At 41.3% G+C, this 15,685-nt stretch overlaps 1 protein-coding gene and 1 pseudogene across 1 annotated transcript in view; one reads left to right on the forward strand and one right to left on the reverse strand.

The window, feature by feature from the left end:
* LOC125244054 overlaps positions 1-8,285 on the forward strand; it is an 83,048-nt pseudogene extending 74,763 nt beyond the window's left edge.
* Positions 1-15,685, reverse strand: part of LOC125244357 (gastrula zinc finger protein XlCGF57.1-like) — a 213,091-nt gene that overhangs the window by 32,930 nt on the left and 164,476 nt on the right. The window lies entirely within an intron of this gene.

Below are 15,685 nucleotides of genomic sequence, written 5' to 3' on the forward strand. Positions count from 1 at the left end.
GAATGTGATTCACTTGTGGTTGTCAGTTTGTATAAGCACACATTATGCAATGCAATATTAATCATGAATAAAAAAAATGCTTTTGAACAGGTGTAGTGAAAATATAAAATAACAGTCAAAATTAGATTAACGAAGATGGGTGTGTGTTTGTGCTTTGTGTATTGTATTCTCAAAAATGTAAAAAAATATATGACCCCCCCCCCCCCCCCAAAAAAAAAAACCCCGTGTCCTGTCCCGTCACACTGGTACTCGAAAAATTTTTCCAAGGTTGGCAGGTCTGGAACAGGAATAGTAGTTTGTGATTAAAACTGCAAATTCCTCCATCAATGTCAACAATCTTCTAACAAACTCATGATCTTAACTAGATGTGAAAAATACAGAAGAGATACAGAATGTACAGTCGTGGGTCCCTTTGGACCAGGTTTGAAAACCACTGGTGTATTGAGTATAAGATCTTTAGACGGGATGGCCAACTAGGGTCCTGGAGGGACACTATTCTGAAGAGCTTAGCTCCATCCCCGATCAAACACACATGCAAAATTTAAGCCAACCTCAAAATTTAACCCCAAGTCTCTGCAAGACGGTGGTCCTCCAGGACCAAAGCTGCCCATCTCTGATCCATAGGGTAGGGTATAGATCAGGGCTGTCCAGCCCTGCTCCTGGAGAGCTTCTGTCCTGCAGACCTCAGTTTCAACCCTGCTCCAACACTCCTGTCTGTAATTATTAAAATTATTAAGCAACCCTGAACACCCTGATTATATGGTTCAGGTGTGCTTGATTGGGGTTGGAGCTGAAATCTGTAGGATTGTAGCTCTCCAGGAGCAGGGTTGGACACCCCTGGTATAGATCATACATGTTGTTGGTTTTGATGCTTTAAATGTCTAAATTGTTTTATGTCTGTTTTTGCCCTAGACCTACTGAAAGAGGTGAGTCATGAACTTAATGAAAGGGAAGAAGAGAAAAAACATTATGATGAACATAATGATTTCTTGATTGGGGAAAGATCAACACAGGCTAAAAAGTCTTCTTTATGAAAAAGAACACAAAAGACAGGAACTAAAAGTTATTTCACCTGCCAACAGTGTGGAAAGAGTTTTAAACAACATAGATGCCTTAAAGTCCACTTGAGAGTTCACACTAGTGAAAGTCCCATCAGTCCACATGAGTATTCATACTGGAGAAAACCCTTAAAGGATTAGTTCACTTTTAAATAAACTTTTCCTGATAATTTAATCGCCCCCATATCATCCAAGATGTCCATGTCTTTCTTTCTTCAGTCGAAAAGAAATTAAAGTTTTTGATGAAAACATTCCAGGATTATTCTCCTTATAGTGGACTTCAATGGGCACCAAACGTTCAATATACTATTGAACTAGCATATTGCATATAAAAATTAGTTCAATCTTTGGCCTGTGGAGGGCAGTATTATGCTTAGCAGTGTCTACACTGCTGGAATTCTAATAGAGGAGAAGAACAAGAGAGCTAGTTCAAGATGAGCATTTAAGGTTAAAACTTATAATTTTCTATTTTTTTCAGAAAATGAGCAATGGTTTCACTAGATAAGACCCTTATTTTTCAACTGGGATTGTGTAGAACAATTTGAAGCTGCAGTGAAACTAATTTTGACCTTCAATCGTTTGGTGCCCATTCAAGTCTACTATAAGGAGAAAAATCCTGGAATGTTTTTATCAAAAACTTTAATTTCTTTTCGACTGAAGAAAGAAAGACATGGACATCTTGGATGACATGGGGGTGAGTAAATTATCAGGAAAAGTTTATTTAAAAGTGAACTAATCCTTTAAGGCTCCGGTATACTTCAAACGAAATCGAAGCACGAACTGATGTGACGTCATTTCGAACAAAATCAGGCCAAAACAAAGTTCGTTTTGTGTTCATTTTGATAGTTCGAAACGGCTTGCCAAAGCGAACTTTCAGGAAAAGTTTGTTCCAGCTGCAAAACACCTTCTTACTACCACTGGTCACCATTGGATAACATAACAGGAGGTGTGCGCGTGGGCACGTCTCTGATTCATTTTGTGTATTTGAAGGTAAGATCCCGTCGAGGTAAGATCTCTGCGGGTGAAAACATGAACGCACTGGATAGTGTGCTTGTAAAAAAAAAAATGAGGCAGTAAAACTGTTTTTCATGTTTGATACTGTAAAGCTGCTTGATTTTAAGCAATCTATTGAATAAAGTGTTATATGAAGACGTGACGTGACTGGAGTGCTAATTTGCAGAGCTCGTGCTAACATTCCCATGCTGTTATGATCAGACGCGTTTCTTATGCTTTCTATAATAAATGCTTGCTGCTTTTTTTCAGTTTTGTTGTGTTTATTTTGTTACTGAGAAGAAAGTGCATGGCACATATTTAAATATTCATCTAAACGTCAATCTCAGCAGTGTGGGCGGTGTCTATTGTTCATTTACAGTATATCGCTGGTCACGCATTTCGAACTTCTTTTTACCCCTAAACGAAGAACGAAAAAGAACTTCGTTTGAAGTATACCGGAGCCTTTACACCTGTCAACAATGTGGAAAGAGTTAGTCAAAAAGCATACCTTATAGTCCACATGAAAATTCACACTTTAGAGAAACCTTTCACCTGCCAACAATGTGGACAGAGTTTCAGTCAAAAAGGAAACCTTAAAGTCCACTCCATCTCTCCAGGGAGACTCACTCCATCCTCGCCACTGGCTCTGCCAGTGGTACCCAAATCTTCACTAAAAGACCTGTTTCCTCTGCCTCCGGGTACCAAGAGGGCGTGGATGCCAGTGTGCTCTGTCTCTCCGCACCACTCTCATCCCCCCCTCCCCTCTCCCCCTTTTCAGAGCCAGCCCGAGAACGCTTTGTCTTCTCACAGAGCCCCCTATGTCACTCCACGGTTTCAGACGCAGCCCTCGCCACGGGACACTATGCCTCCCATACCAGGGCCGTCTGTTCCTTTGACCCCACTGGGCACGGTTTCTGGGAGCCTGGCTAGAGCTACCCAACTTGTCCTGCTGGCTCATTCAAATGATCAGGCTCGGCTATGCGATTCAGTTCGCTGTGCGTCCCCCCAGATTTCGGGGGATCCGCGGTACGATGGTGGGCAAAGATGCCCCTGTCATGCACTCGGAGATTGCTACACTTTTAGCGAAGGGCGCGATCGAGCCGGTCCCTCCAGCCGAGATGAAGTCGGGTTTTTACAGCCCATACTTCATTGTACCCAAGAAAACAGGTGGGTTACGGCCAATCCTGGACCTTCGAGCTTTGAACCAGGCATATGGCTTCCGCAGCGGTAGTTATTCCGCTGGGGTTGCTCCATATGAGACCGCTTCAGCATTGGCTTCATGGCCGAGTCCCTAGATGGGTATGGCATCAGGGCACGCTTCGGGTGACCATCACTCCGGCCTGCCGTTTGACTCTCTCCCTGTGGTGGGACCGGGCTTTTCTTCGGGCTGGAGTTCCCTTAGTACCAGTGTCCAGGCATATTGTTGTGTCAACCGATGCCTCTGCTACAGGGTGGGGTGCCATGTGCAATGGTCATGCTGCGTCAGGCTCCTGGACAGGACCCCAACTTCAGTGGCATGTCAATTGCCTCGAGTTGCTGACAGTACACCTTGCTCTGCACCAGTTCAAGGCCCTGCTGAGAGGCAAGCATGTACTAGTCCGAACAGACAATACGGCGACCGTAGCGTACATCAACCGTCAGGGCGGTCTCCGCTCTCGCCGCATGTCGCAACTCGCCTTCCATCTCCTTTTTTTTGGAGTCAGAAGCATCTGAAGTCGCTTCGTTCCATTCATATTCCGGGCTGACTCAATCGTGCAGCCGACGAGCTCTCACGACAGCAGTCACGCCCCGGGGAATGGAGACTCCATCCCCAGTCGGTCTAACTGATTTGGGAATGGTTCGGGGATGCTCAGATAGACCTGTTTGCCTCTCCAGACAATGCCCATTGCCAGCTATTTTACCGCCTCAGGTGGTAGCTACCATCACTTCAGCACGAGCTTCGTCTACTAGACAGGTTTATGCGCTGAAGTGGAACCTCTTCGTCACCTGGTGTTCTTCCAGGAATGAGAACCCCTGAACATGTCCGATCGGGTCTGTGCTCTCCTTTCTTCAAGAGGGGTTGGATCGAAGGCTGTCTCCTTCCACCCTTAAGGTCTATGTGGCCGCTATTGCCGCCCATCATGACCTTGCTGAAGGTAGATCTTTGGGGAGGCACGACCTGGTCTTTAGGTTCCTGAGGAGTGAGGAGACTTTTTCCTCCCCGTCCCTCACAGATTCCCTCTTGGGACCTCTCTTTAGTGTTATCTGCACTTCAGGGAGCTCCCTTTGAACCTTTGCTTTCAGTTGAGCTAAAGTTTCTATCTTTGAAGACTGCGCTCCTGTTAGCTTTGGCTTCTGTTAAGAGGGTTGGAGACCTACAGGCTTTCTCTGTTGACGAAGCATGCCTAGAACTCGGGCCGGACGACTCACGTTATCTTGAGACCCCGGCTTGGATATGTGCCCAAAGTTCCCACCACCCCGTTTCGGGATCAGGTGGTGAACTTGCAAGCGCTGCCCCTGGAGGAGGCAGACCCAGCCCAGGCACTGCTCTCTCTAGTACGTGCTCTTCGCACTTAAGTAGACAGAACTCCTTCAGGAGTTCCTTCAGTGCTTCAGGACTTCAGACCAGCTCTTTGTCTGTTATGGAGGTCAGCAGAAGGGGAAGGCTGTCTCCAAGCAGAGGCTAGCCCACTGGTTAGTGGATGCTATTGTCTTAGCCTTACAGGCTCAAGACCTGCCATGCCCCCTAAGAGTGAGGGCTCACTCTACCAGGAGTGTGGCCTCCTCTTGGGCGTTGGCGCGTGGCGCCTCGCTGACAGACATTTGTAGCGATGCGGGCTGGGTGACATTTGCGAGATTTTATAATCTCCGTGTAGAGCCGTTATCCTCTCGTGTACTCGCCCCTTCAGGCCAGTAGCTGGATCTGCTCTGTGTCATTCACTTGCTGTGCCATTCCACTCTACGGATTGGATGCGTGCGCTCTCTCTCAGTAAGTTCCTTTCAGAACCCTCGGTTCCTCCAGCACTGTCAATGTCTACTAAACTTTTTGCCCTGGAGTCCCTCCGGTCAGCCCTTATGTTAGACTAGGTGCTTCCATGTGTTGTGGTTCTCCTCTGGGTAACCCCACGTGTGTTTTCCAATTTTAGTCTAGTTTCCAATTTTGGAGCATGTGTCTTCCCCTAGCAAGCCACCTACTATTCTGACATGTAAATCCACCCTGCGGGCTGGTTACCTTAGTATCACTGCTATGCGGGTACTTCTGTAAAATCTCCGAGAGTAGGCAGCCTGTTAGCATACTTTTTGGGTATGCTACCCAGTGTGCTCTGTGTGTATGGTCCTTCTATCATGCTCTCACGGCAAGGTACTGTTCTCACACTGTTCACTGGAAGACAGCTATTGTGGCATTTTAGTAGGGACGCCATTTCATCAGTCTCTGACGTAACGTCAAAGTGACCGACTGAAAGGGAACGTCTAGGTTACGTATGTAACCCTCGTTCCCTGAAGGAGGGAACGGAGACGTTACGTCCCCTTGCCACAATCGCTGTTCCGCTGAACGGCTGGGTCACTTGGCTCGGCTCCTCAGCGAAGACTTGAATGCGAGTTGCAAAAAAATAATTAATTGAAAAAGAAAAAAACTTTTCAGGCACATTTAGAACAAGAATCATTTGATGACATTCAAACACTGTATTGAAGGATCACACTGAAGCCCAAAATACTCTTTAATTGTCATATTAAATCTTTTTAAATCTTTATACCACTTTCCTTCAAACCACTAGCTTTTACTCATTTGTCAACAAGATGTTTTTAATCTTTTAAAATATAAACTTAGTATAATCTCTTTTTCTTTTATATATTTTAGCCCAGATGATGTCACTTCCTGGGCGTCACAGTTTTAAGAAATCCTCCGTTTTTAAAAGGAGGAAAATCATGTCAGAATTGAATCATGTAGGAGACTGATAATAACACATTTAAAGATGCAGTCAGTCTAGACTTTGAGCATGTGAACTTTCTACAGACACGGCAACCGTCAAGATATGACGTGATATATTTTTTAAAAACATAAATAACGAATAATAATCACTCCAAAATTTTAAAATATACAATCTACTCCACTTTACTGCAAAATTCACTTGATCTTGTGTTTCTGGTGTCCCACATTCACATGTGTATGAATGGAAGACAGTGGAAGGAGAAGACTACTGTGAACGGCCCTTAATAATTACATAGGTTTAGGAAAATAAATTAAATACTACAGGAATATACTCTAATGTTTTAAATTAAAAAAATGTGTAAGACTTGATTTTCCTGCTAAAACAAAAGCTGAGATAAAACACCCTGCAATAAAACAATAAAACACCCCATGGAGAGATCTCAGAGAAAGAGCACAGGACACGCCTTGACCAAACTTGTCCCACCCCTCCCTCACCCTTTCCCCTTGATTTCGTTTTTATACTTTGTATTCTCCTTATAGCATTGTTATATTTGTCTGCAAGCATATTCTGGCATCTTTGTATAGTTTGTATAGTCTCACCCATCATAAATAGTTTTAAAAAAATTCTACAATTTTAACTTGTGATAAAATCTAATCATATGTTACCAAAATTTTTTAAATTAAAAATACCCCAAAAATCAATTTTGGCCTGGGTAATTAAATGAAGATGGCAGATCAGCCATTGCAGTGTCCCACAGTCAGTTATACATTTATTATGCTTAAATTTATGATTTGAGCAATTTATGTATTTCTTATTTTTAAATTGACTTCTAAATGTCTAATTGTGTAGGCATGATACTATTTTACTTTAAAATAAAATGTTATAAAATCTTAATCAATACATGATTAATTCTGGACTGTGCATCAAAATGATCTGAATATTTTAAAGCAGTTGTCTATCACAGCAAGTCTCAATTGTATTACCTTTCACTTCATATTTCTCTCTTTAAATTATTTTTATGTACTGAAAATTAAATGACTTTTTTTTTTCTCTCATTTCAGACCTGATGGAAGAAAGCAATGAGAGTGAAGAACTAAAGACATTTCTAAAGAAAAGAGCCAAGAAATCTTTCACCTGCACTCAGTGTGGAAAGAGTCTCTCAACCAAACAACATCTTAAGGTTCACATGAGAGTTCACACAGGAGAGAAGCCGTTCACATGTGATCAGTGCAGGAACAGCTACAGTCAATCATCAAGCCTTAAAACACACGTGAGGATCCACACTGGAGAGAAGCCGTTCACATGTGATCAGTGTGGGAAGAGTTTCAGTCAATCATCAAGTCTTAAAGCACACATGAGGATCCACACAGGAGAGAAGCCGTTCACATGTGATCAATGTGGGAAGAGCTACACACAATCATCATGCCTTAAAGAACACATGAGGATCCACACAGGAGCGAGACCGTTCACTTGTCACCAATGTGGCAAAGTATTTCTTGGGGAATCAACCTTAAAGAAACACCTGAAAATTCATACAAAGGAGAAGCCACATTCATGTTCTGTGTGTGGAAAGAGTTTTTCACAGCTGCAATATTTACATGCACATGAGAAAACACACGCTGGTGTGAGAGAGTACATGTGCTTTGAGTGTGAGAAGACTTTTACTACAGAGAGTGATTTAAAAGTGCACCAGAGGATTCACACTGGAGAGAAACCTTACAAGTGTTCACAGTGTGACGAGATTCAGTCGGTCATCATCTCTGAAAACACATGAGAGGATCCACACTGGAGAAAAACCTTACAAGTGTTCACACTGTGACATGAGATTCAGTCAGTCATCATATCTGAAAACACATGAGAGGATCCACACTGGAGAAAAACCTTACAAGTGTTCACACTGTGACATGAGATTCACTCACCCATCATCTCTGAAAACACATCAGGTAATTCACACTAGAGAAAAACCTTACAAGTGTTCACACTGTGACAAGAGATTCACTCACCCATCATCTCTGAAAACACATCAGATAATTCACACTGGAGAAAAACCTTACAAGTGTTCACAGTGTGACAAGAGATTCACGCAGTCAGTAAATCTGAAAACACATGAGAGGATCCACAGCAGAGAGAAGCCGCACATGTGTGATCAGTGTGGAACGAGTTTTTCTTTTAAAAATCAGCTGAAGATACACATGAAGATCCATGCAGTGAAGGGCCACATCACCACAGTCTGAAATCATAAGTAGTTAATCTTTTGTGCTGAGAAAAAATGTCGCACTAACCTGCAAGCGTCATTAGTAAAGCAGAAAACTTGTAATTTAAACGTATTACTGTTATTATGTCATGATATGTAGAGTTTTCAGGCATGTAGAAATGTACTGGTTTAAAGCTCAAATTTGTGGTTTATTGATAAAAAGTAGCACCTATTTGGAGTTGTGAGATCCAGGTGATCACCGGGTGCTCATGTACCCCACCGAGAACAGCCTAACCTTGGCTTATCCTTCTGACGTTTGCCGCTGACTCTGATGTCTCTGTAGTGGTTAAAGATAATATAATTCATCTTTTGTAAATCTAATGAGTGATCTTTGGTCTCATAAATCTATAATTTGTTGAACTAAAAATTTAATCTCTTAACTTTATATAGTTAGGCATTATAGTTTACTGTTGTAGCCTACTAGAGCACTGACTTTGTATGTTTGACTGAATCGTTTGCTTTATTTTTTTATTGTAGCTTCTTATACCTTTTGCTTATACTTTTATAATGGGTATTTGGCAATTATTGACCATTAAAACTGACATTTAACAAAAAGTCAGGAGTGTGTTTTATATTTGCAGACTATATGCACATATTGCCACATATGTTTAATATTTTTAAAATGGAAATGAAAAGTGGAAGAACTGTGTTTTATAGTTCGTTTCATAATAACTATACATGCAGTAAATACTGTAACACTCTGCCTAAATAAGGCAGGCTACACAAATAAAGTTTATTTTCCCTCTTAAAACTTTTAATGAGTGCAGATACAACAAATAACCACAAAACAAAGAATAAATGCCAACCCAGAGTGTATTATACAAGAAGAAACAGAAAAACAATATATAAAAATGTATACAGTGGTGTGAGAAAGTGCTTGCCCCCTTCCTGATTTTATTTTTTTGCATGTTTGTCACGTCACACAAAAATAACACAAGTAAACACAACATGCAGTTTTTATTATGAAGGGAAAACAAAATCCAAACCCACATGGCCCTGTGTGAAAAAGTGCATGCCTCCGCTGTTAAAACATAACTATGGTTTATCACACATGAGTTCAGTTTCTCTAGCCACATCCAGGCCTGATTAGTGCCACACCTATTCACAATCACTTAAATAGGACCTGCCTGACAAAGTGAAGTAGACCAAAAGATCCTCAAAAGCTACATATCATGTTGAGATCCAAAGAAATTCAGGAACTAATGAGAATGAAAGTAATTGAGATCCATCAGTCAAAGGATATAAAGCCATTTCTAAAGCTTTGGGACTCCAGCGAACCACATTGAGAGCCATTATCCACAAATGGCGAAAACATGGAACAGTGGCGAACCTTCCCAGGAGTGGCCGGCCGACCAAAATTACCCCAAGAGCACAGCGACGACTCATCCAAGAGGTCACAAAACACCCCACAACAACATCCAAAGAACTGCAGGCTTCACTTGCCTTAGTTAAAGGTGCTCTAAGTGATCTCACGCGTTTTTAGGCCAAAACATGCAGCAAACATCAACTCACTATCTGCTAGCTGCCTGTCCCCTAAACACACTGTAAAAAAAATGCGGTCTCTGTAGTCGCCACAAGCTCCAAAAACGGCAACAAATACAAACTGGTGCAGCCTGGACCACGAAACATAATAAAAATGCTCCAGCCAATAACCGACAAGAATGATTTTAAATGCGCGTTCATGACTGTTTCAAGAAGCACGGAGGGGAGGGAGAGGAGGAGGAGGAGGAGGAGGAGGGAGGGTCTAGCTAGCCTCTGTTTTGTTTGACAACACTAAGAACGTCAACAGAAAGTTTCTCCACCCAGGATCACTTAGAGTGCCTTTAAGGTCAGTGTTCATGACTCCACCATAAGAAAGAGACGGGGCAAAAATGGCCTGCATGGCAGAGTTCCAAGACAAAAACTGCTGCTGAGCAAAAAGAACATGAAGGCTCGTCTCAGTTTTGCCAGAAAACATCTTGATGATCCCCAAGACTTTTGGAAAAATACTCTGTGGACTGACGAGACAAAAGTTGAACTTTTTGGAAGGTGTGTGTCCCATTACATCTGGCGTAAAAGTAACACAGCATTTCAGAAAAACAACATCATATCAACAATAAAATATGGAGGTGGTAGTGTGATGGTCTGGGGCTGTTTTGCTGCTTCAAGATCTGGAACACTTGCTGTGATAAATTGAACCATGAATTCTGCTGTCTACCAAAAAATCCTGAAGGACAATGTCCGGCCATCTGTTTGTGACCTCAAGCTGAAGTGAACTTGGGTTCTGCAGCAGAACAATGATCCAAAACACACCAGCAAGTCCACCTCTTAATGGCTGAAGAAAAACAAAATGAAGACTTTGGAGTGGCCTAGCCAAAGTCCTGACCTCAATCCTATTGAGATGCTGTGGCATGACCTTAAAAAGGCGGTTCATGCTCGAAAACCCTCCAATGTGGCTGAATTGCAACAATTCTGCAAAGATGAGTGGGCCAAAATTCCTCCACAGCGCTGTAACAGACTCATTGCAAGTTATCACAAACGCTTGATTGCAGTTGTTGCTGCTAAGGGTGGTCCAACCAGTTATTAGGTTTAGGGGGCAAGCACTTTTTCACACAGGGCCATGTGGGTTTGGATTTTGCTTTCCCTTCATAATAAAAACCTTCATTTAAATACTGCATGTTGTGTTTGTGTTATCTTTGATTAATACTTATATTTGTTTGATGATCTAAAACATTAAATTAAAAAAAAATTAAAAAATCAGGAAGGGGGCAAGTACTTTTTTCACACCACTGTATGTGTGTGTGCAAGATTGTCCTTTTAAGTCGTTTTGAGTTTGGGAGCATGTTGAGGAACAACACTGTCCTGTGACGAAGTCCAAGGCAAAATAATGCCACCAGGTTGGATATTTCCACAAGGATAAAAAAACAGTTACAGACAAAAACAGGGAGTGAGAATGGCACAATCGTGTTTAATTATCCAAAGAGAGCATTTTGAGTGTTGCTCCAGAACGACGGTAAATCCCCTTCTTTTATGGAAAATGTCATGATCCTGATTACATCATAGGGATTCTCTGATGCGTTGTGGCGGAACTATTGCGAGACAAAAAAAATGGAAAACAAACACTTGACGGGGCAACAGAAAGACAGGGGAACACGTTTATTCCCAGACAGCTGACATATATAATAAATCCCTAATAAAGTGTCCATAATAACACTTCAGATTAACCACGTTAAATACATCAGTTTTAGATGGGATGTCTCAGCACACAGTGTAATTTATTGGCCCTGTTTTGCTCTTTACTTCAGCTGGTACTCCCACTTGGGCATTAGCTTGGACCTGGAAAGAGCATGGACACACAAGTCATAGTGACTCCTTAAAATAGTTTAAAACAGATCATAAATGCATTCATTCATTCATTCATTCATTCAAGTGTAGGAAAATTTAGAAGTACTAGAAAGTTTTTAAATGCCCTCTCTGAGCAGTGGCAGCTAATAGCGTCAGCGTTCACTCGTAAGTCATGGATTTCTCCTGTGCTGAATGAAGAAACTAATGACAAACTTGCATGGTTAGTTTGACTCTTGTAGTAGGGAAGAGTTCTTTCTCTCTTCTAGGTAAGCACATGGGGTGCAGGTTGAGGCTTGGACGGGAAGCACCCAACAGATGTGGAGTGTTGGCTGGAGGAGGCAAGAGAGAGGGAGGGGGAGCTGTGTGTCACTATTTAAAGTCTGGGAGAAGTTACACCTTTTAGGGTCAACCTGATCAATAAGTAAATTCCTCTGTGGGGGAGTTTATGGCTCTTGTTTTTAAGCATGATTAAACTGGGCCTGGGATTGTGTTCATTTATACTCCAGTTAATACAGCAAACACAAAATGCATCCTATGAGGAAGTTATACATGAAAGTGTAACTCATGAAATGAGCATTAATTTGATTGGAGACACAATATATGTGAGGTTACATGAACTAGTAGTTCGAACATAAGACATGCATAAAAAAATACAAAACAAAAGACACTTTACAAGACAGTTATAATCATACGCACAATGTCCTGGGGTGCATGTTCATTTATAGAACATTGTCTATAAATTGAGGCGTGGCCTCAATTTTCCCTATGGCCTAGTGATTCAAAGTTAGTTTAATGCCTACAAAAACGACTGGTTTGGACTACAACAAGCTTCTTCCCGGGTTGGTGACATCATAAACCCTGTAAAACACACCCCTGGGAACACGCAACAAAGTGGCCGAGACCATATGGCGTAGCATATGGAAGCAGAAGAGTTGTGTACACTGGACGCGAGCGGCGCAACAAAAGATACAGAACCCATTATAATCTGTGATATTTTCTACACTGGATGCGACACTGAAGACAGTTTCCAGAATCTACATGTGTTCAATGCTGTATTTGCACAAAGGCTATTACTGAAAGAAGCAGTCCCCACTTTAAAAGCAGAAGCTGCGGTTTATTGGCCCAAACTGTAAGTACGTTTTATTGTTTGTACATGTCTTTTAAACGTATAGTTCTGTTGCTATTTTTTTTGGTTGCATCAAGGACGTAAACAAAGACCAATGTGTTTTTGCTCTGCTAGCCAGTTAGCTAAATTCTACAAACACCAACAAACTTCTATGTTCATAGACAAACAGTTGTTCATGCTATAAATTAAACGCTACCTTTACAAAAATGTGACTACTCAGTTATGTATTCGGCTACAGTAAAGCTTTAATCAGGACAAAACTGTATATTGAAAGCTAACAAACAGCAGTGACAGCATATCTAAACATTTTGACGCAAATGCTAAGTCATGTCACCTTTATTTATATAGCACTTTTTACAATGCAGATTGTGTCAAAGCAGCTTTACAGTGTTAACTGGTACATAATTTTGGCTGCACAGCAGCTCTTAAAGAATAGTGTCAATGCAGGCAGATCAGAAGCACTGTTGAATAAATGTCAAGAATACTGTTGAATATCAAATGTCAAGTCAAATGTCGAGTGTCCCCAACTAAGCAAGCCAAAGGCGACAGCGGCAAGGAACCCAAACTCCATCAGGTGGCAAACAGGTCGGGGGCCAGTTCTCCTCTGGCGAACAGTGCTTTGTTACGAATCAGGTTGCTATCATAAGTCTGATAGGATCGCAACAATCAAAGTGTTTATTTCAGTTCCATCCAGTTGAGGATCATATTCATCACACCGGTATGGATGGTTTGTTGAGGAACTGTGCTACTGGCTGTCGTTTCGATGAGGCCTTCACAATGGATGATCTATTTGACTCGATCTCTGTTGATACTTCAGGGCTGCGTTGTGGTCGTGTCCAGTTGAGGATCGTATTCATCACACCAGTATGAACGGTCTGTTGGGGAACTGTGCTACTGGCTGTTGTGTTGATGATGTCTTCACAATGGATGAGTTAAATGAAATGCATTCATAAACGTCCTTTAAAAGCCGTGATTGCAGAGGTTCTGCTTGACCCTCTTCATCTGGGTCTGATTCGGCTCAATTTGATACAGCAATATAGACGCCATTATTTACATTTCGACTGAAGCACATGTAACGGCTCTGGTAACAACAAATGGTTAGGGGCGTGGCGTTTCCGGACGCTTCAGCGAATCACGATACACTGGGCCAGCTACCAACCTGCCAACCAATCTGAGCACATTGAGTATGTCGGAGGGAGTGGCTTCATAGAAGCAGGAAGTCAAACGAGCCGTTCAAATGACATTGGAAAAAGAGGTGTAGAATAAAGGTAAAATATATGGAAAATATGGCTTTTTTAAAAAAACGAAGCATTAAGACATGTTAAACTGTGCCCCAAAAACACAATCAAGCCTAGAAAAAAAAAAACACTGAACCACCCACCAGGGAAATCTAAATTTTCTAGGGGACCCTGCCCCCGTACCCCCAAACAAACAACATTTTCTGACCTTGGTAATTATGAAACCCTGCGTACGCCCGGCTTATATTCTATCTAATGAAATATGAGGTAAAAGTGTATTTCTACAAATGTGCGCACTTTTGGACTAAAAGTTTGTACGTGTATGCACTGTGATCAAAAATAAATGGGGCCAAACACGATTGAATGTAAAGGTTTGTGTCTCGTTATTCTATTAATAACTACCAATTGATTTTGCATTTCTATCAGAAATTAAGAATTATTATTGTCATTGTAAATAGTGGTGCAAATATCTAAGCTAATACTTCAAATCTCAAGGTTAAATCAAAAGATTTTTTGTAAAAAAGTTTCTGTAACAGCTGCCAAAAAATAGTATATAGCTCCACTGTAGTTTTTAACAAAATAAAAAAAAATTTTTTTTTCAAAACATCCCTTCTTCTGTTCAAACATATTGAGGTATTTTTATGCTTTATTAAAGTAAAAATCTTACATAGAGCCCCTTTAAATGTGAGCCAAAATCATCACAATTAAAAGAACCAAAGACTTAAAGTACTTCAGTCTGTGTGCATTGAATTTCTTTAATACACGAGTCCCACAATTTGAGTTGAATTAGGCAAGGCAAGGCAATTTGTATAGCACATTTAAAACACAATGGTAATTCTTTGTGCTTTACATAAAGAAGAGTCAAATACATAATAATAAAAATGTAATGCATAAGAAACAGAAATAATGTTTGAGGGAGTTTTGTGTTGTCCATCAGAGTGGATCTAAATGGATCTCCTTCACACATCAGGACCGCTGTCTAACTCTACCTGTAAAGGCACTTCAAACTGATACACAAAGTTTCAATCTCCCCTTTTGCCAAGACACCTCAAACTGCACCACACAGCCCCAGTCCCCCTTCTGGAGATATCTTAACTATGCAACGTATACAAATCCATTTCCAAAGGAGAAATTTCAACGGCATCACATTTTATGTTGGGGTTGTATGTTTGGTTATGGGAGCTGATCAATTGTTGTTCATCAATTGTTATCCTGCCACCAGCTGGCAGTAGTAAGTGTGGCACATATTCAAGCATTTTAAAATGCTTTTTATAGATACAGTATTTTCTGGAACATAAGAAAACATTGGAACATTGGGGCCATTACTCTTTAATTTGTATATGCTTCCGCTTGGCAACATAATTAGAAAATACAAAATTTATTTTCATTTCTATGCTGATGATTCTCAGTTGTACTTTCCATTGAAAACTAGAGATTCTCTGCAGCCTCTCATGGACTGTCTTGAGAATATTAAATGCTGGATGGCAAATGATTTCCTCCAGCTTAACAATGAGAAAACTGAGGTGATTATTTTTGGACCCTCCAAAAACAGAAATTAGATTACTTATGCCTCGTTTCCACTGAGCGGTACGGTTCGGTTCGGTACAGTTCGGAGCGGTACACCTTGATCAGGCTTGCGTTGTGTAGCCAGAAAATAGTGATCGACGTCATTCTCGCGCGAAGAAGAAAACGATATAGTAAACAACAATGGAGGACATACTACAGCAGATCTTGTTCTTGCTTCTCGGCTTGAGGCTGTCTGTCACAAAAAGAAGACGAGC

Source organism: Megalobrama amblycephala, linkage group LG1 (genome assembly GCF_018812025.1).
Source record: "Megalobrama amblycephala isolate DHTTF-2021 linkage group LG1, ASM1881202v1, whole genome shotgun sequence".
NCBI classification, from domain to species: domain Eukaryota; kingdom Metazoa; phylum Chordata; class Actinopteri; order Cypriniformes; family Xenocyprididae; genus Megalobrama; species Megalobrama amblycephala.